At 38.0% G+C, this 22904-nt stretch overlaps 1 long non-coding RNA gene across 2 annotated transcripts; it reads left to right on the forward strand.

Annotated features, from left to right (window-relative positions):
* The first annotated feature begins 15694 nt into the window (after positions 1–15694).
* On the forward strand, positions 15695–20327 carry LOC106098226 (uncharacterized). Of its 2 annotated transcripts, XR_003214667.1 has the most exons (4): positions 15695–15821; positions 17603–17723; positions 18641–18787; positions 20129–20327. It is a non-coding gene; the product is annotated as an uncharacterized LOC106098226 (long non-coding RNA). The 2 variants fall into 2 exon arrangements; XR_001224360.2 differs by lacking the exon at positions 20129–20327 and having other exon boundaries at positions 18641–19276.
* The last annotated feature ends 2577 nt before the right edge of the window (positions 20328–22904 follow it).

Below are 22904 nucleotides of genomic sequence, written 5' to 3' on the forward strand. Positions count from 1 at the left end.
TGAGTGTATAAACAACTATTGGACAGCTATAAATAGGATTTTTTTTAACCTTTTCCTTTACCCTCTCATTTTAATGTAAATGTTGATGGTTCTAGCCATCATTGTTTAGAGTAGCTGTCCCAAGATTGCCTTCTGGTAAGAAATCACCCAGGAAATTAGAGCCACAACCACAACTCATGAGGTGCTTTTCTTTTCCTTTATAGCTAAAAGATAACGCCCAGTAGCTGAAACGGTGGATGCTTTCATCAGTGAGAGTAACTGAAGAACCAAACAAGAGGAAAAGAGTAACAGATTGTAAAACAAGAAAAAAAACATGGCCTAATGGAGACAGCCGGATGGATGTTGAGATGGTTAAAAAGCAAAACGTCACTTCGTATTAGTTCCATTAGATGCTTTTCTTATAAGCCTAATTGAAACTGTGGGGCATAAAACCACTGCAGGTGTGATGTGAGTGATAAAGGGGGAAAAAATGGAGTTAACTATGCTGAATATGATTTTTCTAGGTTAAATGGATATTAAAAAAAAAAAAAGAGTTTGATGATGTTTTCATGACATTTTGTTTTAATTCTGCTTGGAAACTTTTTAGATTGTAACTTTCTTTTTTTTAAATTGTGGGTTGTGGACCATAAAATTTGTTGGGAAGGCTTGTCTTTTGTCAGTTTAATGACGAAATTCCCAATGATCCAAGCTGTAAATTTGCTTTGTCCTAATGCATCAGCTAAAGGTAGAATATTAAAGTATGAATAACTTATGTAAAGCCAAACAGAGTCATGTCTTTTTTTAGTTTAGCTTTTTTTTTATTTATTTTTTTTACTCCAGATATATCATTTTGCCTGTGAAGAGTATTTACGCAGTGGCCTTCGCAGTAGACTAAATAATTTAGTTAATCAAAGCAGCATTATGAGTATCCCCAGTTTTATTTGATGAAATTGCATTTCATAATCGTGGTTGGTGACATAGTAAATTTAACCTCAAAGCAGCAACGTGAGTCAGCGACCCCTTTTACCTTGGCATTTCATCTGCCAGAGAAAAAGAGAGAAAGAGACAGAGCGACTGATACTTGCTTTGCACGCATCCATTTCAGCATTACATAAGACAATCTCTCCACTCTCTACTTTCAGGATGTCAGTCAGGAATTGCAGTGAACAAAAGGGTGAGAGCACATGTTTTGACTCAATTAAATGTCACGCAATAAACGAATTTCTCTCCAAACTGCGGTGGAATGAGCGTGACAGGCAATGCTTTCCTTTCACACATGTATGATGTGAGGAAGTGACACGTCTTCTTACATTGTTCTGCAATACAGACAGGGTGTTACATTAGCTAAGGCAGGAGCTGCAGCTAGCTGGAGATCTGACGTGTTGGTAATTAGTTTTCCTGGACGAAGTGGGGGTGTATGGAAGCGGTGTTTAAGAGCTGGCAATACCCACTGCCAGAGCGCCGAGCACTTCAGCTTCAGCTCGGTCTCCATCTTTTAGGATTTTATGCCTCTCTATTGAAACACTTTCTTCTTTCATCCGCTGTCATATTCTTTCCTGTTCTCTCTACTCTTCTTGAGCTGGCTATAACGGGATACCCATTTCACATCCGAGATGGGTTGAATTAAAACAAATATAAGATACAGGGACCAGAATCAGTCATGGCGAAGACTCCAATCCAGCCAATTTAAAGCTTTTCCTGCTAATAAAGAGCTCCCCAATGGCCATTAAGAACACAAGAAAGTAATTAAATTATAGATATCTGTAATTTTACACATTTACTTCTTACGATAGGACAACAGAGTTTCACCAGTTCAGTTGACGTAAAATTAAAGTGCACGTATGTGGCCCACAATGCAAAATCACTTTGAATTGGTAGAATGCTATTGTAGATGCACTAAATAATGGAGTAATAATTCAACATTTTATAGGAAAGAAAGAAGTAATAGTTATAAAGAAATAATTATACTGTAATTATTTAAGTAGTGCCATTCTTGTGAAAGCTTGAATTATTATCCCCTTATTCGAGTGTATCTACCAGGAAGCACTTGTAGATAAATATAGTTACAAAGTAGTTGAAATGATCTTTAATTCTAGGGTAATTACACCCTTAGTTATGACCATATTATAAAGTGCTACCAAAAGGTTTTATAGATGTTTGTCCAATCACACATATTTGTACATCTATCATATCTACATTTTGATAAACTCAAAAGGACAGCGTGGTTGTTATCAACGTAGCTGTTTCCTGAAATCCTCTTTGCCCCATTATTATGTTTGTATAGCAGCTTCAAATTTATGGAAAATGTAAAGAAAAATGAAAGTGCAACTGTTTTATGTTTTTGCTGATTACATGAAACAATGATTCACAAAATTAAATAATTAATTTTGCTTTTAATTACAGTTTGCACTGCTGTGCAGCTTGATTAACAAGCCCAAGCAAGAGACTCAGTTTACAATGAAGTTACAGTTACTAAGGCACCCATCCAAGTTGTTACTGTTCCCGTAAGAAACCAATATCTTGGCTTTGGGTAAACACCAATATATGCCATATAGAGTAGTAGTCCTAAACCATTACTAAGTTAATGAGCCACATTCCTCACTCTGAATAAGAGAGAAGAAATCTTTCAGCTAATTTATCTACATTAGTCTCATTATAGCTCAAAGACTACTGAGTAATGCTTTCATTTAAAGTTGCAATACTTTCTCCTTTTCCTGCTTTCATTGTGAGTATGCACACACACACACACACACACACACACACACACACACACACACACACACACACACATACACAGCACTTGTAGCGTGGAGTTGACAGGTGAAGTGATATATTAAGTTGCTTAAGTTCCCATAAGGGCAATAAAAACTTCTCAACGAGTGTTACTGAAAATAATGAGAGGAAGAGTGTGCGAGCGAGAGGAGAAGCTGACAAGGAAAGCATCGTCAGAGCTTTTCAGTCGCGTCATCTCACTTGATGACACTTTACACTTTACCAAAAAACTTTGTCAAACAATGAAATGCTGTCATACCAGGCATAAAATGCCTCCAAAATGCTGACTGTTTGCTGTTCGCTTCCTCCATGAAACCTTATCTCTCCTGCTGATGCATAACGATGTACTAGAAGTTTGAATTTTTTGTGCCACAAAGGTGGCTCCCTTTTTTACCTTCATAAATTGCTATGGTAACTTATATTGAACATATAACCTAGTCAGGAGCAGGTTATATTCAGAGTTTTGGTTTAAAATTGGTTGGAAGTACCATGTTTTTGCAAATTCCTTTATTTAGAGTTTGTTTTAAAAGCAAGACAGACTCTCTGTTGAGGGAATACTCTTTATATGTGCAGCTGGCTAAAATCACAAATGATGCTTAGCTGTGTCTGTGAAGGTTCTCAGTCATCCAGGTCATCGTAGTCAAAGGAGTTTGCAAAGAAAAGCGTCTGGACTTCTTTAAGTTGCTTAGCTGTAAAATTAGCAGCACAAATTACCTATTGCATTCTCACTGGAATTTGCCTGCATTTCAGGGTTGGTGCAGAAAATGTCTGAATGCTTTTTAAATACTTTTCTCTAATCCGCAATAAGTTTTGTTTTCACTGTTAGAAGTGCAGCCGCTTGAATACAAAAACACACCAATAATTTCTGTTCAATCATTGAAATTAATTTCACTTTGATCCGCTAATAAACGAAAGCGATTTCCAGGTTTCCTTTATTAGCTATGGGACAGTAACCTTTGATTTAATATTAGAATAAAACAGCAGCATAGAGAGCACGCTCAGCATTAAAATAATTAACTCAAATTATAATATTTGTTTTAAAGCTCTGTACGCTAAATTCCAAGATTAGCAGTTTTCTGCAGGATTAATTTCACTTCTTATTTGACACATCTGATAATGTTTGTGATTTGAGTAGGCGGCACTCACAGGGATCATTTTGTGCTGCAGAAAATTAACATGAACGATGTCTGAAATATCTCTTTTTATATGATGGCGCAGACAGCCTGAATCAGAAAACCTTGTTTAACATATAACCAGCATTTTATACTCTAGTATACTGCTCTGATCTACCATATGACAAAGCTGTTGCACAATTTTTGGGAATTTTGTCTAAATGAGCAATACTAAATTGCTACAGTGATAATGAGTACAGTACAGAAAGAAAAAGAAATCGATCTCAAATAAGACCTTGTATTAAAGATATATATAGCCATTTTTACATTTTTTAGGCACTACTCAGTTTGATTGGGTGTTAAATGATCTGTACCCTAGTACAAAGTCAGTGATGTGCAGATATAAGAACAGACCAGGTAGCACTACTTTGAATTTACAGATAGTAATTAGTTATCCTGTTTCCTGCCTCCTGCATGCTTTCCAAACCAAATGATGAAGGAAGTAAAAAAAAAAAAAAAAAAAACAGCCAACGGTTAGCGATCTCTTGCTGTGCGCTACATGTAAGAAAGAACAAATTTAGATAATGTCCCAGCTGGATTCTCTCGACATTTTCCCGAGTTGATATGTGAAAATAGCTAAAGAGGCTTCTACAAGCGTGGGGTCTCTGTGGATCAAATGTAACAGGACAGTCTGGGTCAAATTTACAGTGCGGTTGCTTTTAACGGACGCAGTGTTGCCCCGCAGACCTTTGATACTCCATTTAATCCTTGAAGACATAAGACAGCTGACCTTTGATACAAATCCATAATTCCACACAATCTCATCCAGCATTGATGTAATCCATCTTATTTGATAGGGAAAACACAGTGTGGCAGTCAGATAGAGAGATGGATACAGTTGACAAATTGGAATGGAGGGGTAACAGAGGAGAGAAAGACAAAAAGGTTGATCTATTTCAGGACTGGTAGTCTGTCTAGAACAACGTCAGCCACGCCACATGTGTCTTTACATGTCACCACGACACTGTGAGGGAAATAGTGGTGCACTCCGTGGTGGGGATGAGCTAGAAAGAGAAATAGATCGCTGAAATCAATGGATGCAGGAGATTTCTTGGCATGGACTCACTTCACAGGCCTGCAGCACACATCGGGGGGTGAATCAAGTATCAGTGCATTTCTTTATGTAAGAAAGATGTAAGTGGAGTTTAGCTGTATGCAGCATAGGATCTAGGCATGCATGTCTATGACGTACATGGGAAACTACTACAGATTTCTATGTAATGGGGAATTTTGAGTCTAAAGACATTTAAGGACAAGTGGGGTATAGATGGTGGGTGGTCTGCAATCGATGTGTGTGTGTGGTGGATGAACCATGAACCTTTGGTATTCTCACATCAAGAACATCATTGGTGGGGCCTGCAGAGAATAAATACTAAGAATAAAATATAGAGCAACTCCCTTGATGGATAGTGGAAAATGGAGCAAACGAATGCAGAAACTGACATTCAACAGATTGCAACTATGACAGGGTGATGATCTCCACTGCTCACCAGTCTTTAGACACTCCTCTCTCACTGACACTTAAGTCTGAGAATTTTTTTTAATATTAGGTTTTGCTACCAATAGAAAGGGTTTACCCTGAACTACCAGGCTACAGCAGAGGGGACAGAAACTTCTGGTTACAGGTTAATCTGTCTTAATGCATAAGTCACAGAAGACTTTGGAGATTAGATCAGCATGGGGAGACACTTAACACAAGCTTCATTGGTTTGAATAGACTCATCTATACTGCCTGCACTCAGACATGCAAATTTTAGTGTGTGGATTCACAAAAAAAGAGCAGCTACACCTTTAAAGCCCTTAAGCGGCTTTCATATATCTGGCAGAAATGCAAAGTAGATCAACAATAGATGTTTTGAAGGGTGCTCAAGTGCTGAATTTTTATTTAAGGATTTTAATGCTACACAAGACTCAGATACCCCATCCTAACATCCCAGCCCTGAAATGAATGGAGAGAAATTTAAAATAAAGTATATCAAATGCTCTCAGCAGCAAAATGAACAACAATGCACTGATGCTAAAATGTTTAGTCAATTTATTGATCAGTAAATTGTTGCGCAGTCAATGGTTTACAGCTTAATGGCACTTTGCTCCTACTTCATATCTAAAATGCATCATGTGGAAAATCTGAAGAATAGTTTTTGTGTGTAAAAAAAATAATTATTGTATGAATCTCTCATATTTAAATAAAATTGTAGAACTTTTACTGAAGTTCTGATGACTAAAAGGCATCTGCTAGACTGAGGTTGAAACAGCTAACTTATGTTAAGCATTTTTCTTTAATCACTCTACATTGTTTCTTAGTATTGAGTTGGGCACTTGTTGATAAATTAACATCAAAGTGATACTGCAGAGGAAACAGATATGCACTGAATAGTGGCTGACATACATTTTTCTGTTATATAATAATAAAATAAATGTGAACATTTTGGGAATTGTCGCATCACTAAGGTGGAGCGCATAAATGCCTGGAAAAATGGCTATAGTTAATGCATTTCAGTCTGGATCAACAGCACCAACAGACCAGCACTGAGCAGTGAAAGAGTAGAGTACCTGCAGGTTACTTTATGTTGCATTAAGCCAGGATGTGTTAAATACACATGCATTATCTGTATGGGCGCTTCACAGTGCAAGTGGAGCTAAAGCATACTGCAAAAGAAACCCAGGAGTTTCTCAAAGCAAAAATTAAAAAAAAACTAACTGGGACATTTTTCAATGGTTCTGTCACCTGATCTAAACCCATCAGAACCCCAAAAAACTGTCACTACCTAGAAACTAAAGGACAACTCTACATGACAGTACTCATCAATCAATTTTTAGGGGAAGGGGAAAAAAAGAAGGAAATGCTGCTTAAAACCAAGGATTTATTGATTTATTTATCCAAATCTGTTTAAGATGATCCACTCTTTACTGGCTTTCATTGAGGACAAGTGCATGATATGATCCTTCACTTCACGGTAATTCACTGCGATATCTCTCTAAGCAGAATGAGCAAATAATCATGCTTATCAAAAAACTGTAATCCATCTTTTCCAACAATACTCCCCATGGACTCTGCTGACTGTCCCACAGAACCCCAAGCAAGCGAAGCGCTGTGAGTTCAATCCAAACCAATCTTTCTAAACAGCCCAGTCATTAGCCACCGCAGATGTTAATACATGCTGCTTATTTGCATATGGTAATGAGGAAGATGATTAAAAAGTGAAATTGGGGGTAAGTGCTTGTTGCTGTGTGAATGTTCATGTCTGTAGTGAGATTTTGTCATCTCCCTCTGAGATGAAACTATTCTCTTTTCTGTTCTTTAATAAGTGTGGAGCTCTCTTGGGAGGCAAGCCTCCAGACTACACTTGCAATCTTGAAAGATTAATTGCAGTTGTGCAAGTGTGTGTGTCTAGTATACATACCCAAATGTATTTGTAACTGCACTTGAGATAATGCCTTTAGAGACAAAGGGGGATGCTTCCTCAGAGGGGCACTTTGTTTCCCACGGATAGCACACAATATTCAGTGAAGCCAGCATTGAATCACATGTAAGACAGCATTAAATTGATTTGGGAGCTGAATGATGAGCAGAAAGCTGGTTTTGTTATATCAGCACTGGCTTTTACGCCAATCAAGGAAAATGTCCATTGATTTTGCCTTTTGATTTAAAAGTTACAACATATCACAAAGAAAGAAAGGGACACTTTAAAAGTGATGATGTTTTTCTGAGGCGCATTCAGGAGAGTTGGAAGGGTTTATAATTACATTCCTTAGGGAGGCCAAAGACTTCCTGCAGCATAAGGCATTGTATGCCTTTTGAAAGTACCATATGCCTGAATTTAGGACAGTAAATCAGGCTTCTTGCATTTATTCAAACCACGCTTTATCATGACCCTGGCATTCACAGAATGAGTGAAAGCTATTTTCCTAATAAAGATTGAGCAGCATATTAGTCCTGACCCTCTGGAGGGCATACTGCTTCTCTTCCACGATGAAAAGATGCTACCTTGGCAAATAATAAAGCGAGCTTCTTTTTTAGGCTCTGCTGCCGTCACTCGATTATGCACTGCCTTTTCAACAGAGGTCTTTGTAAAGCTTTAGCCTTAATGCAACACATTCAGGCTCCTTTAAAGGGAATGCAGCAATTGTGTGTTCATGTTTTTTTTTTTTTTTAATAATCCACCTGGGTTAATCCAGGTGAATATCCCATGTGTGAATACAAACCAGTGTTGACTTCTTTCTGTTTCAAGGGCATTTAGTCAGCTCACAACGTCGAGTTTCAGCAAACAAGTCTCCCTTGGGGAGGTTTTTCACAAAGTGTCTGTCATCTGCATGGAAATTCATAAGTGGATATGCTGAAGGACATGATGCGCATGACAGATTAAAAAAAAAAAAAAGATGGAAAAAAAACCCAGCAGAGTTTTGTGATCCTGCTTTATTGGTGCTGTACATTGATACACTGGTGTGCGTATCTTTGCAAATGAAGACAAAATAAACCGTTGTTACTCAGAAACCAGTATGGAGCAGTCTTTTACAGTATGATATAGGCTAACATATATTAGATTTAACTACTGCTGTCTGTTTTTTCCCTTCGAAAGAGAACAAACAACAGCATATCAAGTGACATAAATAGGACATGTATTTAGATACAGACCTTACTAAAAACTTTGTGTTGGTCAAGAGAAGGCTTAACCACAAGCATGTCAGTTTTCTTCTCTCTACTCTAAAGTCGTGTTTTTTATAATCGTGGGTTGTTGTCTCGTCTGTAATTACTATGGAAAAATTGTCTGGAAGTGAATTTGGTGACATCAAAATTCTGATGCCACTGAAAATTGCAGATGCCAGGCAACAAAATAAAAATAGAAGTATTGCCTTACAAGAAAATGATGGAATGGGCTATTCAAAATAAGTGTACCGTCGCCATGGTAACAGCACCACTCTCGGCTGCATGGCACTGATTGACAGGTGCTCACACCGGGTATGTGACAAATTTTAAGAAGCTGTATTTTCGTCCTCCGTCCTACTTTCTAGTAAACACAAATTGATCCATGATTACATGCTGCCATTGTTTTCTGTCATCAAGTGAACAATGACTCACAAGAGCCTTGTTTGCCTATTTGTTTGTCTCAGTAGGCAGTTGAGTGTTTTTGATTCTATCAACAGCACAGAACGCCATCCTTCCACATCTAAACACTCATTTAGACACTGAGCCTTCCGTTACGGGAGACTCTGTCCCAAACAGTCAGACGGACCATCACATCCCCTGGCAGGCAAATAGTGCTTTCAAACTGAACTATTATAACCCACAGACTGTAAATAAAAGATGCAGCCACTGTAACAGAGGCTTGAGCTGAGCATTTTTTAGGATGTTGTAAAGATGGTACAGAAGGCTGCGTCTGATCATACGGAAAAACAAACTTGGAAGAGCGGATTGTACAAAAGGAAATGATTTGTAATGGAAAGAGGCAAGGTTATCGATGGTAACAGCCTTGTGCAGTTAGGAGGATGTATGTTGTATCATAAGACGGCTGATCAATCAATTTCACTAACTCTTCTAAACAAAGCATTTTGTACTTTAATCTCAAAATTCCAACTTTATATATTTTGTTTCCTTAGTGTGGTCCTAATACTCCTTTGTATATTTTGTACAGTACCTTTGGTAAGGTACCCTCAGCAGCTCAGTCTTGAAAATGTAAAAGTAATCTGTCATGCAGCTGTAAGAAAATATGCTAATAAATGCCTATGATGGCAAACATAAACATTTGTCACTCACAACAAATTGTAGTACAGTAAATTAAAAAGTGTTAGTGTTCAGTGTGGAGTCCTAAAACTTCCCAAATGAAATAACTAAAACAAACAAACAAAAAAACCCGATCAATTAATTAATTAATTAATTTTAAACAGAATAAAATAAATAAATTACTTTTCAAATACGTAACTAAGTAATACATTTAGCGTTATTTTAGTACATGATGACACCAATTCTGGGCCATGTGTACTTTAGTGATTTTTAATGAATGAAAATAGCACATAACAGACCTAATGAACATGTATTCTTTTAAATGGATAAATTTGCATAGTGGCAAGATACTCGGCAAGAAAAATTGTATCCCAATATACTGAGTTAAATATTACTGATTAATCAAAAAAATGTTCAGCAGGTCTCTCTTAAAAATGTGATGTATACAAAAATGCTCATTAAAGAAAAACAAAACGCCATTTTTTTTATTCTAGTAGACTTCCAAAACTTATAACAGACAGCTGGTGCTTAGGATAGAGTAGCCAAATCTTGCTTACAAACAAATAAAACATTGAAATATACCCAAACATCACACATTAGATATCACCTGAATTATATTCCATATTTACCTTCCAACGAGAGGTAAAGGTCAGTGGGGGTTTTGAAAACAGCTTGCTGGCTGTTCTCAGTGGGTATCATGAACTCCGACCACCTGGTCAGCTAATAGCTGGTGAGGCAAACCAACTGGTTCTATCTTCACAAGTCGACCAGATATCTTAAGATTACGTCACTATGTTCTCAAGTAAATATAGTGCATTTGATGACACAGAAACCGCATTTAAAACAGTATTAAGTATGATTTTTTTCAAAATATATTCTGTAATACCTGGCTTCCGCAAGTCCACAATACCACCAACTGACTGTGATAATGATCAATCTATTATCTGGAATCGATTTGTCTTGACTTGGTGTGCAGGGTATTACACCACACATTAGGACCTGCTGATAAGTTCCAGTGACAATTTAAATTATTTCACAATGGACTGCAGCACAGGAAGAATGAATTATTTAATTAAATAGTGAAATAATTTACATATGTTTTTAAAAATAAAATTAATTCATATTTTAATTAATTAAACTGTTCACTTAATTGATTAAGTACGTATTTATTTAGTTATTAATTTATTTCCCATTTTAATAAATTCATTATGTTATTCAGGCACTCTATTTTGATCACATATGACTATGTTAGGTAATAACATTGCATATTGATAAGCATAATATTATAAATGTGCTCTAAATATAATTATTAAAATAGCTTTTTAAGAATCGTGCTGGTGCTGGCTAATACATTAAAGAACTAAGAGCATATTTTTAATTAACATCAGCTCTGGGCTAATTAAATAAGATGATGTTTTCATTGAAAAAGTAGGATCAAACAAGTGCATGAAAAAAACTGGTATCATGAAAGAATGCAGCAGTAAACCAAGAAATAACCAATTAAAAAGAAAAGGAAAAAGATAAGTCAATACAATGTCCCCATTACTCTGCGTTGCATATTATAAATTGTCTGGGATTCCCTGACCTCCAGAAAAAGTCTTGTAAAGTGTCAGTTAAAATATATCTTAATATAGTTTTCATTTGTGGGAGTTTGCCCAACTAGTTTACATATGTGACAAGTGCATTCAAACACTATTAGGATGTGCTTGCAGGGCCTTTAGGGAGTATGGGGTGTCTGGCCCCTTTCGTTCCCTGTACAACTGTGCCTTGCATTGCCGTCAGTAAGTGAGACTCATGCACAGTTGGACTCAGGGATGCCCTTTTGTTGCTGATCTGTTCATTGCTTTCATGGAAAGAATTTATATTCATTGCCAAAGGGTGGAGAGTCTTGTCTGTGGCCTCATGATCACCTCTTTGCTTTTGCATGAAGTGTATAATATGGCTCTTTTGGCTTCATTAGCCAATGACCTCAAGCTCAAATTGGGGCAGTTGTGAGGTGTAAAGTGTGAAGAGCAAGCGTGAAGCTGTGGAATTGAGAATTACTAACTCCAAGTCTGAGACCATGGTTCTGAGCCAGAAAGGGGTGTAGAGATGAGTTGCTGCCCCAAGTGGGGCAGTTTGAGTATCTCAGGGTCTTGTGAGGGAAGAGATGAGCAGGAGATTGAAAGATGGATTGGCACGGCTCTGGCAGAAATAGGAACACTTCATCGGTCTGAGCTGAATATGAAAAGAAAAGCTGTCGAATTACTGATCAACATTCCTGTCCTCACCTATGGTTATGAGTGACTGAAAGAAGAAGAAATCGCACATACAAGCAAGACACGAGCTTTCTCTGAGGGGAGGCTGTGCTGTCCCACAGAGTTGGGTTGCAGAGCTCAGTCATCTAGAAAAATCTCAGAGTAGAGCTGCTATGCCTCCACACTGAAAGGAGTCAATTCAGGTGGTTCAGCCATCTAACTAGGATGCTTGCTTTCAGAATCGTAAAGCCAAGAGCCATGGGATGGTGGGCTTATAAAAAAAATAGAACCTTTATAGAAGAGTTTTATCTAGGATTTTATCTAGTCTAATCTAAGGACTTGGAATTTCCTCGATGAACCATATTTACTTATGCAGTATTTTCCAAATCTACAATTGTACAGATATATATAATACCAGCAAATCAACTGTGCATGGAGGTTCTTTTTTTAGTTAGGTATCACACTGTAAGCACACCTCTTATACAACACACTCATTACAAATATATAATGAACCTGTAGAGTAAATTATTTTTAATTGTATTTTTCACCTCAAGGCTTAATTGCAGATGCAAAATGCCTGCTATTTGTTATGCATCTATTTTTGTCCATTAGCAATAAACAAACCCTATGAGGTAAGATTATGTGGAGCCAACAAAGTCTAATGATGTTTATCTCCTCACTACTGAGACGAGGGGGAAAAGGGAGAAGCCGAATAAGAACGAATGATGGGAAAGATAGCTGAAATAACACTAGTGGGGAAATTTTAGCTGGGTTTGCTGGGCTGCAGATAGAGAGCTGATCCAGTGTGCTCCATGTCTTCTCATGTTTATTAATTTTGGCATTGTGGCTAACAGATCAACAGAGGTGTGTTTACATAAATTCCCAATTCCCATAATGGTATGCAGACAATAAATACTATCATAATACATGGAAGCAGCCAAGTTCAGGTCATTTTAGGTCTCTTAAAGCTAATTTGTCTGAATTAGCATATATTATCATCTACATTTTTGTAGTGCCTTTGAAGCACTTTGTTTGTCTAGCTGAAATGCTGTGTTTAAATTCATTGTTTAAGCACTCAACTGACCTTTGGCCGACTGCAAGCATGCAGGTTTTAACAAGTGCTGATGTGACCTTTGAGCTTTTAGTTGACAAGGGCAGATCTGAAGCAGCATCACCTGGCTACAGTCTCATAGCTACAGGATATAGCACAATAGCCAATGGTTATTTTGGACAAATGTCACCCTCCCTGCAGCCAGCCGTGTCAACCTCACCCCAGATAGTCAGGAAGTCTGAGTTCACTGTAAGGTACTCCCATCCTTCTGATTCTCTTCGGCGTCAAACACTGTAAATACAGTAAACTTTCAAATAACACACAGAATACTGTTGTCTCTAGACATTTATGTAGATAAGAATAAGTGGTGGCAATATCGACAATGACGTAACCCTCGCTCTTGGAGCACCATCTTCAAATGTCATATGTGAAGTGCTTGCGTCCCAGGGACAATGAGGGGTATTGGGTTTCTTGGCATGACTTAGCAGCCCCCAAACTTAGAACTGACTCCCTAAGGATGTTGGTATGCGTGTGTGTGTGTGTTGGTAAGAGGGCGATATACACTACGTAAAATTAGCTTTCAACTAACAGCATGTAACAGTTGGGGAGTTGTAGGAAACATGCTGATATTACAAAAGCCTCGTGCTTGAAATTTGACTTAAAAGAATTAACCATTAAATCAAAGGAGTTGGTCTAATGTTTGACATAATGAACTGACAAAAAAAGTTGCTACCTGATAAATTTTTTTAAGTACTGTTTGACATTTCACAGTCCAGAACTATAGAGCTAATTCTATCTATGGCTAGCTTGCTTGGCAACATCATTAGTATAAGAATGAAGAATGGATGTTTTCAGGTCAGAAGAGTGAAACCAGCATCGAAGTATTTTAAACATGCAGTATTTTTAATAGCCACCGGGGGGTGATACCTTTGGTTGTGAAAAGAATTCTGGTCCTATACAAGTCTATGGGAAAAAGGCTTCCTGACTGGACCTCTGTAAAACCTTTGCTGTTGGATTTATAAGCTTAGCTGATCATTTCAGGTCATCCTGAATAAAACATTGTCTATTTTCCGTTTTACTAATATGGTGTTTGAGAACACCTGGGGTATGCTCTTTGGCTAATGACTTCTGATTGATTGGTGAAGCTTTTAAACCTAAGAACACGGTAATAACTGTCAAGCATGGTGGTGGTAGGATGACAATCTGGGACTATTCTATTGCCAGTCATACTGGTACGTTAAACAAAGTGTGCTATCTCTGAATTCTTCAACTTTACTTTAAATCAACAGCAAGACAGTTCAAATTTGGACACAACTGTGGCCCAATGGTCCCAAACACACATCAAAACTGCTTTTGGAATGGCTAAAGAAGGCTAACATTAAGCTTCTGGAATGGCCTTCCCAAAATCCTCACCTCAACCCTACTGAAAATTTTTGGACTATGCTAAAGGGCCAGGTCTGTGCAAGGAAACAAACCAATTTAAATGAGCAAAATCATAAATGTGATGATGGGTTTTTGCATCCAGAATTACAGGTCATTCTAGGCAGAAACAGATTTGTTTTGTTTTTTTAGAGCGCATTGTGTTCTGCGTCCTGATTGGCTGTAGACCATTGTCAGTCAATCTGTCTGAGAAAAATGTATAAAGCATGTAGTGAGGGGTTTTACAGCCTTAAAACAGCCATAGTAATTGTAAAAAATAAAGTTGGCTACTTCGCAGATTTCACCTATTATTTTTGGAACGTAACTCTCGCAATAAACGAGGGACCACTGTACCAAAAAGTGTTAGCCATGTGCTACTAAGATTGTACCATTCTAGTCTTATATTTACATTTTCATACATCATATATTTATGTTGTATTTTATATGCAATTAAATGCTTTATCTACCTTGCATTCAAACCTACTGGCAATTTAAAATCACCAAATAACCTCACATACATATCTTTGGAAGGAAGCCAGAGAAGCTGGAGGAAATCCAGACAATTACAAGAGATTTCAACCTTGGACCTAGTTGCTGTGAGGCTAACCACTGTACCTCTGTACCATTCACATGACATCCCAGTGATAAAGTTTGAAATATATTTTTGCATAAAACAGGATGGTAAATGTCTTTTTTTAATATCCCTAATCATTTAAATTAGAAGCACGTTTAAAAAAAAATGTGATTTGTAAACCAATCCTCAGATTAAACTTGAGTTTGACTTAGTCATCCTAATATCATACTATATTCACACAAAGAATTTAAAATGTCTGAGAGCAAAGAATGATTTTTTCAGATGAATAAATAAAGAGTCAAGATCTCAGAACAAAGAATAAAAATCATTTTTAACCAGAATATGCCCTGACACAGAAATCGCACTTTCTTATATGTAACAATATTCTGACTGACAGCTAGAGTGTATTTTTGTATGCACATCTCTGCTTAGGAGTGGATGCTTAAGAACACAGTATAATAACAATATACAAAGAATGGTTTATAGGGTTAATGTGAGGTGAAGAGGTTGCTTGAAAATATGATATCCAGTCGCAGGAAATAAAAAGGTTGATAATTATTTGGAAATACCAGAATTTCTGCTTGATTACACAGACTACAAGGGCGTTGTCTGACCTTCTAGTAGGTTGCTCCCTTATTTCCCAAGAGACAGGTCATCAGGAGCAAGCTAGCTTTCAAACTCTCCTGAATTGAGCTTTCACATGCAAGGCAAATGTATTAACTACACCATGGAGCCACACTAACCAAACAGGAAACAACTTCTCCGAAAGCTCATTGGAGTCAGGTGTTCATGCTAAAGACATGGGGTTGGGAGAGTACTGTAGGATAGTAGAGTGGTGTAGAGGGATTCTAGAGGGTCTGAATGCCTAGTAATCAGATGTAGAGAATAATGTCAGGTAAGCACTTCATACATCTTAAGAAATGTTGGTTCAAACAAGACAATGACCACCAGTAAATCAATAGCTAAATGGTTGAAAGAGAAGAACTCATGTTTTAGACTGAGAGTTACAGTTGTGACCTTAACCCAGTTGAGATGTTGGGCCTACCTGGTCCTAATTGTCCCTCTTAATTGTTGTGAAAGTCTCAAAAACAGCTGCTCACTAAAAGTCAGGAAATTCATTTACATCATATACTTATTTATTATTTGAAGCCAGTACAGAGTTATTGCTGAAAATGTTCAATAACTGTCTATGTCTCTAACTATAGACCATATGTGACAAGCAAACAATAGAGAAATAGCTATACTTCTGGTAATTCCAAATTCACAGATGCACGACTGTACAGTTTATTTGCATACAGACACACAGCCTTGCATCCAACGAGCCAGACTTTAGCACATTATTGACAACATAATGTTAGCGGTTTGATAAGCTGACGCCTAATTGCCTGAAGCATATAGCAACACTGCACAATGCACACACCATAATGGAAAAACAAATAGAGCAACAGCAAGGCAAAACAGACACATAGTTTAACAGACAATAACACAGGTCACACAGTACAAATTGCCAACACTAATACAACCCATCTAATCCTGTGACTGCTGATATATACCACTACTAAACCAAATTAAGTCTTGCAACAGCTTTTCTCGAGCTAATGCTAACTTTGTTCCCTACAGAAAAATACAGCTTTCAGTTAGAAAAAATTATTTAAAGATGTTTCCCCTTGAAATACTGAAAACTAAGTAAATTACCATTTTTTAAAACATTACACCCTGTAACACACATTTTACAGCTTACTGCAGCCCTCCAGGTAAAGTGGCACTCATGTGATAAAAGCTGCTTTTCAAAGCAATGTGCTATTCCATAAGAATATGTTAAAAGCATATCAGCTTAAATATAGCACACTTAAAATCACTGTAATTGAAACCCAGCTGCACTCACCTGAGCTGTTCTTGTTCTCTCTCATCTGCCTCATTTCCATTGTCTCTCGCTTTATCTTGCACCAAATAATATGAAAACTGCAAGAAAAAAATCCATTTTAGCTTTCTGTAAAAGCCAAAAGTCGGAAGGAAATAGAATGCACGTAATAAATCTACTCATGTATGCATATAAAGTACACAGTTAAATAATCTAAAACTGCACCGTTAATCAGTTAATCACCTCCTCTGCTGCTGCTTCCATTTAAATTTACGGTTTAAGGTAAACATGGTATGCTAGCTAATGCTGGAGTTTAGCTAATTACCCGTAACATTATTATTTTAATAGTTTAAATTCCAAGACATATTAAGTCAGGCTACAGTGAATTTACAGTGACTTTTTAAAGTCATAGTATTCCCTACAACCTGTATATGTAAAGCTTATGAAAGGTAGCAAAAGGAGGCTTTCTTGTTTTGTTTTTTGTAGTCTATTTGTACCAGTGTATCTTGTTCAGGCTTTGGTTACAGGGTGACTTCATTTTTATTTATTTATTTTTAATCTATGGAAACTTTTAAAACTGATAGTGGTGTAACAGGAAGACTACATTTCAGAGAAACCACTTTCCAGTTCCAAGAGTATGGATAATAAACAAAATAGCTGACCAGAACATCAACAAAAAATAAAACCATGACACAATGTATACAATAACTTTATTTTTTTTTTAAGTATACTTTTTATACTCCTGTGTTTCTTTCAGATTTGATTTTTTTTTGTTATTATTTAAATTAGTGCTAAATTCTGGTTTTCATCCACAGAACCACTGCTCCATGGATATTTTCTCCTTTTCCCTGTAAACCCCAGAGATGGCTGTGCAGGAAAATCCCAGTAGATCAGGAAATCCTCAGACCAGTGCTTCTGGTACCAACAATTATCAAGGTTCACTGAAATTGTTGCCATGTGGCTAGTGAGCGCTTGAAGCAGTGTAAAATTCAAAAAATTATTTTAAAGTTGCACTTTGAGTTGGAAGAAACTGGAAAAACAATTCAAAACAACTATATTCTTAACCATTTATGAAAATATTGTTGCTTTGAAAGTTAAACCTGTCAAATTGCTTTTCAAGTAGTTAATTTTGATGGGTAATGTCTTGCTGCATATAACTCATGGTAGAGTATTGGTCATTTATACTGCTATAAGTTAAAAGGGACAACATTTTCTGTGTGCTGTGTATACTTCACCTAAAGGTATGTTTGCTTGTGCTTGATCATGTGCTTGAAAAGCTGAAGAACCGCTTAATTTTAGTAATATATAAGTGCACGAATACATTGATCAGAGGGCCATGTCCTGATACAGTTTCTTATCGATAATTTACATCATGTTACACGAGAAAAGGTAGAGTAGTACCAAAATAGCAAAATTTCCTCATTCACTCTACAGACAGGATCAGCCACCGGTGGATTTTCTGCAGTTTTCTTTACAAACCAGTCGATCACACTGCACAAGGGGAAAATATGCATATACTCATGCGAATAAACATAGCAACTGAACTCCAACCTAAAGATACAAGAAAAAAAGTCATATATCTGGCAGCTGCGCTTCCGCCGAGTGGATCTGTTACAGTACTGTGATTGATTATACTTAATGGCCGATGTTCAATAGCCATGTTCACAACAATGAGGGCTGCTTTGGAAAGCACACACATATCAATATCTTTGGTGAGTGTGTATCAGAGTCGGTACAGGACAGAGAAAATGAGATACATGTAAAGGATGGAGGGTGATGGATTGCTTTTCTCCATTTTGCTCTGTCTGCTGATCTATATGAACTTGCATCTTTCATTCTAACACCTCTTGCAGGCAACTGGAGCAAGAAGTGGGGGGAAAAAAGGCTGAGAAGCTGTGATGTCCTGACAGAAAGGAGGAGGATGGGCGGTGGAGCAATTTGTCCAAAGAACAATCATATGAACCAGTGTTCTTCCACTTTGCTGTGGAGAGGGAGAGAGAGTGAGTGAGAGTGAGAGCACAGGGGTTGAAGAGAGAAAAGAGTGCGACAGTGGCTAAAAATAACAGTGTGTGTAGGCTATGTGTGTATATGTGTTTGTGATATGTGTTTAATCAGAGCCAATCTAGACTGCTTCTCTTCTAACTGCACGCACACAGACATCTAAATCACACACACAAACACATTTGAATACCCTTATTAAAATCCCCCGCCCCTGTCCAAGGCATGTGAGTGCTGATCACACTGACTTTCCTGTGGTTGCTGCCCATGCATCTCCTCCACAGGGCATTTCACTGCGCTCTTTGGAACTAGAAGAGACAAGCCCCCATGTTCTGACTGGGGGCTGAGGCTTCCAGCTCAGACAGAATTAACCAACTCTCGCTCACTTCTTTTTCACTCCACCCCCACTCACTTCTCTCCGTCAGTTTTTGGCTAAACTAAAATGTAATTAATTTCTCTCAGTGTTCAAATTAGAAAAGTCACCCTGTACCAACTCGTGTGCTCATACTTTTTTTTTTTTTTAATATGCAAGTGTGGGCCTGTCATTGGAATCAGTGCAGCCAAGTCAAGCGAGGCCAAAATCCATGCCAGGAGCAGCACTGATAAAACACTTCATCTCATAGAGTCGAACACAGCAACATGTCACGGCAGATGGTGTGACATTGAGCCTCTGTCAACAGAGGAGAGAAAACAGTGAGAAGCACAAGAGGACATGATAGATAGTAGTGGAGAAAAGACAAGTGGAAGAGAGGAGACAATCAGGTGAGAACAGGAGCAAGTGTCAGGGACACCGGGGGTTGAGTAAGAGCGCCACCATGTGGAAGATGGGGCCCGCCTCTGGGCACTGCAGAGGCAGGCAGAGAAAGAGACATGCCATTGATTTTCCACACAGTCAACAAAATGATTTTGCCATGCAGAGTAAATACACAACCTCCCATAGTAATTTTTCCAAAATACACACATGCATGCGCAGTCACACACTCAAATCTCTGTGGAGCTCTACCTGGCAACAGCATGCAAACAGGATTTTTTTTTTCCTCCTTCTGTCTCACACAAAACAACGTGCATCCCTGAAACAACAGCCTCAATGGCTGTGAGTCTATTTATGCCATCACGCACAGTATGAAAAATTAAGAAACAAACACCACACACACACACAAGGCTACATGACAAGTGTTGTTAACGAGAATCATCCCGCTGTTCAGCAAAGCAGGAGTCACTGAGCGCTGGGATTTGTTTATGAGCCCTGCAGATTAATCAGCATAAATTAAGTCAGCAACCATCCCCAGCCTTGTTGAACTGAAATTTTTTTAGTGTCTCCACATCTATTTTTTTTTTTTCAGCAGTAATCCCCTGTGTGGGTGGCAGTGCTGGCTAAAGGCACCTATCATGTGGCTGTGACGTCCTCCGTTTGATTCCAGACTAGGACCTTTGTCACATGTAATTTGTCTCATTCTCTCCATCTCTGAGCTACAAAAAACAAACCAAAACAAAACAAGAACTGTACCTTAAAATCTGAGATTTTGTACCTTACCATTAAAAAAAACCACACACAAAAACAGGGTTTGAACAGAGTCTCACAAATGTAAAATAGGACAAGCTGTAAAAATAGGTTCTTTCTCCAACAGAAAAAGGTAGAGGTTTTGTGATTCAGGATAAATTTATCCACGCTGTCTCGGTTGTAAACTTACAGAGTAATTTGAAAAACATTTTGGAGCATTAATGAGGCATTGCAGTGCAGTGTTAATGCAATACTTTAAAAGAATGCCATTGCTTACTCTTATCTATTGTCTACCTTACTGTGAACACCCAAGTATCCCGAGAATGTAAAAGGTGAATGCATTTAAGGTGAAGTAGGAGAAAGACGAAAAAGCTCACATGGAAAAAAAAAAGCAGTGTTATCACAAGGTGGTCTGAATTATAGTATCAACTTTAAGGATTTCCAGGACTCTTGGAAAAAAATATCCATATTAAACTAAATCAAAAAGACAGGCGGAGGTTACACCTGAGGATTATACAGCATTCCACACAACCTGATGAGGAGAAAGAAGAAGGTAAAGTTCATTATACTGCCAAGAATTCATATGCAAGGAATGAAGAATAAACACAAGTAACATTAAGAAATGCATGACTCGAAAAAGCAAAAAAAGGGAAACCGGAGGTTTATAAACGCATCTGAGTTGTCAGATGGTAGGGAACAGGTAAAGCAGACTAAACACAGGTGGCACTAATGAAAAAGGAGCAAACAACCACGAGGAAGGGACCAAAACAAAGACAGGAAGCAAAAGTGACAACAGATTAAACAGACTGGCCATAGTATATATTCCTCACCCTTAGTTATACAGAGAGGCAAAAGAGGTAGGATGAAAGGAAGGATATAAGAAGAGGGATAAGAATGAGGGTGGAGAGCGATAAAGGAAGAACAAGAGGTAGTTTAGAGAGCGGGGGAGGTGGAGAAAAGCAATAAGGAAAAAGAAGAGTGCTTGTGGGATAGTGGATTTAAAGTGCCTTGAGACAACTGTTGTTGTGAACCTGTGCTATAAAATTAATTTGCAATGAATTAGTTTCTTTTTAAAAGCTGGAAGAATCTCTTTTTCACTGACTTAAAAACAACAACAACAAAAAAAACTGTTGTAATTTAACCATCTCATTTCTGGGTGGATCCCTCTCGTCAAGCTTCTTCTTCGGCAAAGTTTTAGATTTTATGAAGTGAGACTTTACTTGCTGCCATTGGCTTTTTTGCTTATTTTGGCCACTCTGAACCTGCATTACTACCACCTCAGTGCTGTTGTTGTTGTCGTCTCTTTGTGCTGAGAAATGAGACAGGACTTTTCCTGTTACCTGCTGGTGTATTTGCTCATTTATCTGTTTCATCTGGCGAGCCAGAGCAACTTTAATTTTGGGGGTTTCCTCTGTCTCCTTAGACCAGGCACCTCTGACATTCTGCTTTTCACCACTCAGGGCATCTTCTACTTCTTCAATATCCAGGGAGGCGTCTTTGAAGATCTGGGATTTGAGCATTGCATCCGGAGGCTTGGCCGCCATCGTTTGCTGTGATTTCGGCATGATACCGGTCTGAAATTTGGGTGCTACAGTATGCAGATCAAGAGTCTCTGCAGCCATTTTGTACAAAGCAGAAGGCAGTTTGAGCATCTTGGCAGCTAGTTCGGGAGCACTGGGGAAGCCTCTGCAGAGGTTACTGCACGCTCAGTCGGCTCATCCAGCTGCAAGCTTATGTGAAGGTCATTCGCCTCCTGGAGGTCCGGTGGACTTTTCCAGGGGCTGGCCAACTGAGGCATCTCCTTTTGTTGTGGACTGACAGTTGCTTACTTCACTTTATCATCTCTTGTTTGAAGCGTGTGTTCAAAGACATGCAAACCAGATAATTTTTTGCTGTTTTCTGCTAATATCATGGCCTTTTGTTCCACTTTGTAAAAAGATTCATATCTTCGTCCTGGGACTACAATGTATGTAAACGACAGTGGCATTATCACACAATGATATATATTTGCCTAGTAACAAGGAAGTCATTTGTCACCTACTGTTGTATAGCAACAGAGGAAAAAACAAAAACAAAAAATGAGACCACCTCTAAACCAATCTCAAATTTAATATTACATAAGAGATAGAGATTTAAAATAGACTGGATGAAGTGTCATTGAGATTGGTGAAGATAGATGGACTGAAACACACACGCGTGCACACGCACACAAGAGAAATGTCAACATCAAAATGAATGCATTGCTTTGATAAATAGGACTCGAAGCAAAGAGTACACTGAGGTCATAAATGAACTGAGATGTAGGGTCATTTTCTCACAGGCCTTTATAAGTCCAGTCAAACAAGTCACCTTAAGCTGGCCTTTAGAAACAATGCAGGGTTAGGGTACTTTAATTAGTAGTTACTTTAATTTTAAGACCCCCCACCTTCTTTTCAAGTGAGTGAGTGCTATTTTTTGCCTCAGCCAATCAATTCAGACCAGAGCGGTGAACTGACCAACCAATAGCTCACAGCTCCCTCACCCCTCATTCTTTCCCTTCTATTCTGCTACTGTTGCACAAGCTCAGTCCAATTAAAGTCTTATTAAATCTAACATAATGCCTTAGATTAACAGCACCC

The sequence above is a fragment of the Oreochromis niloticus genome, linkage group LG17, assembly GCF_001858045.2.
Source record: "Oreochromis niloticus isolate F11D_XX linkage group LG17, O_niloticus_UMD_NMBU, whole genome shotgun sequence".
Lineage (NCBI taxonomy): Eukaryota > Metazoa > Chordata > Actinopteri > Cichliformes > Cichlidae > Oreochromis > Oreochromis niloticus.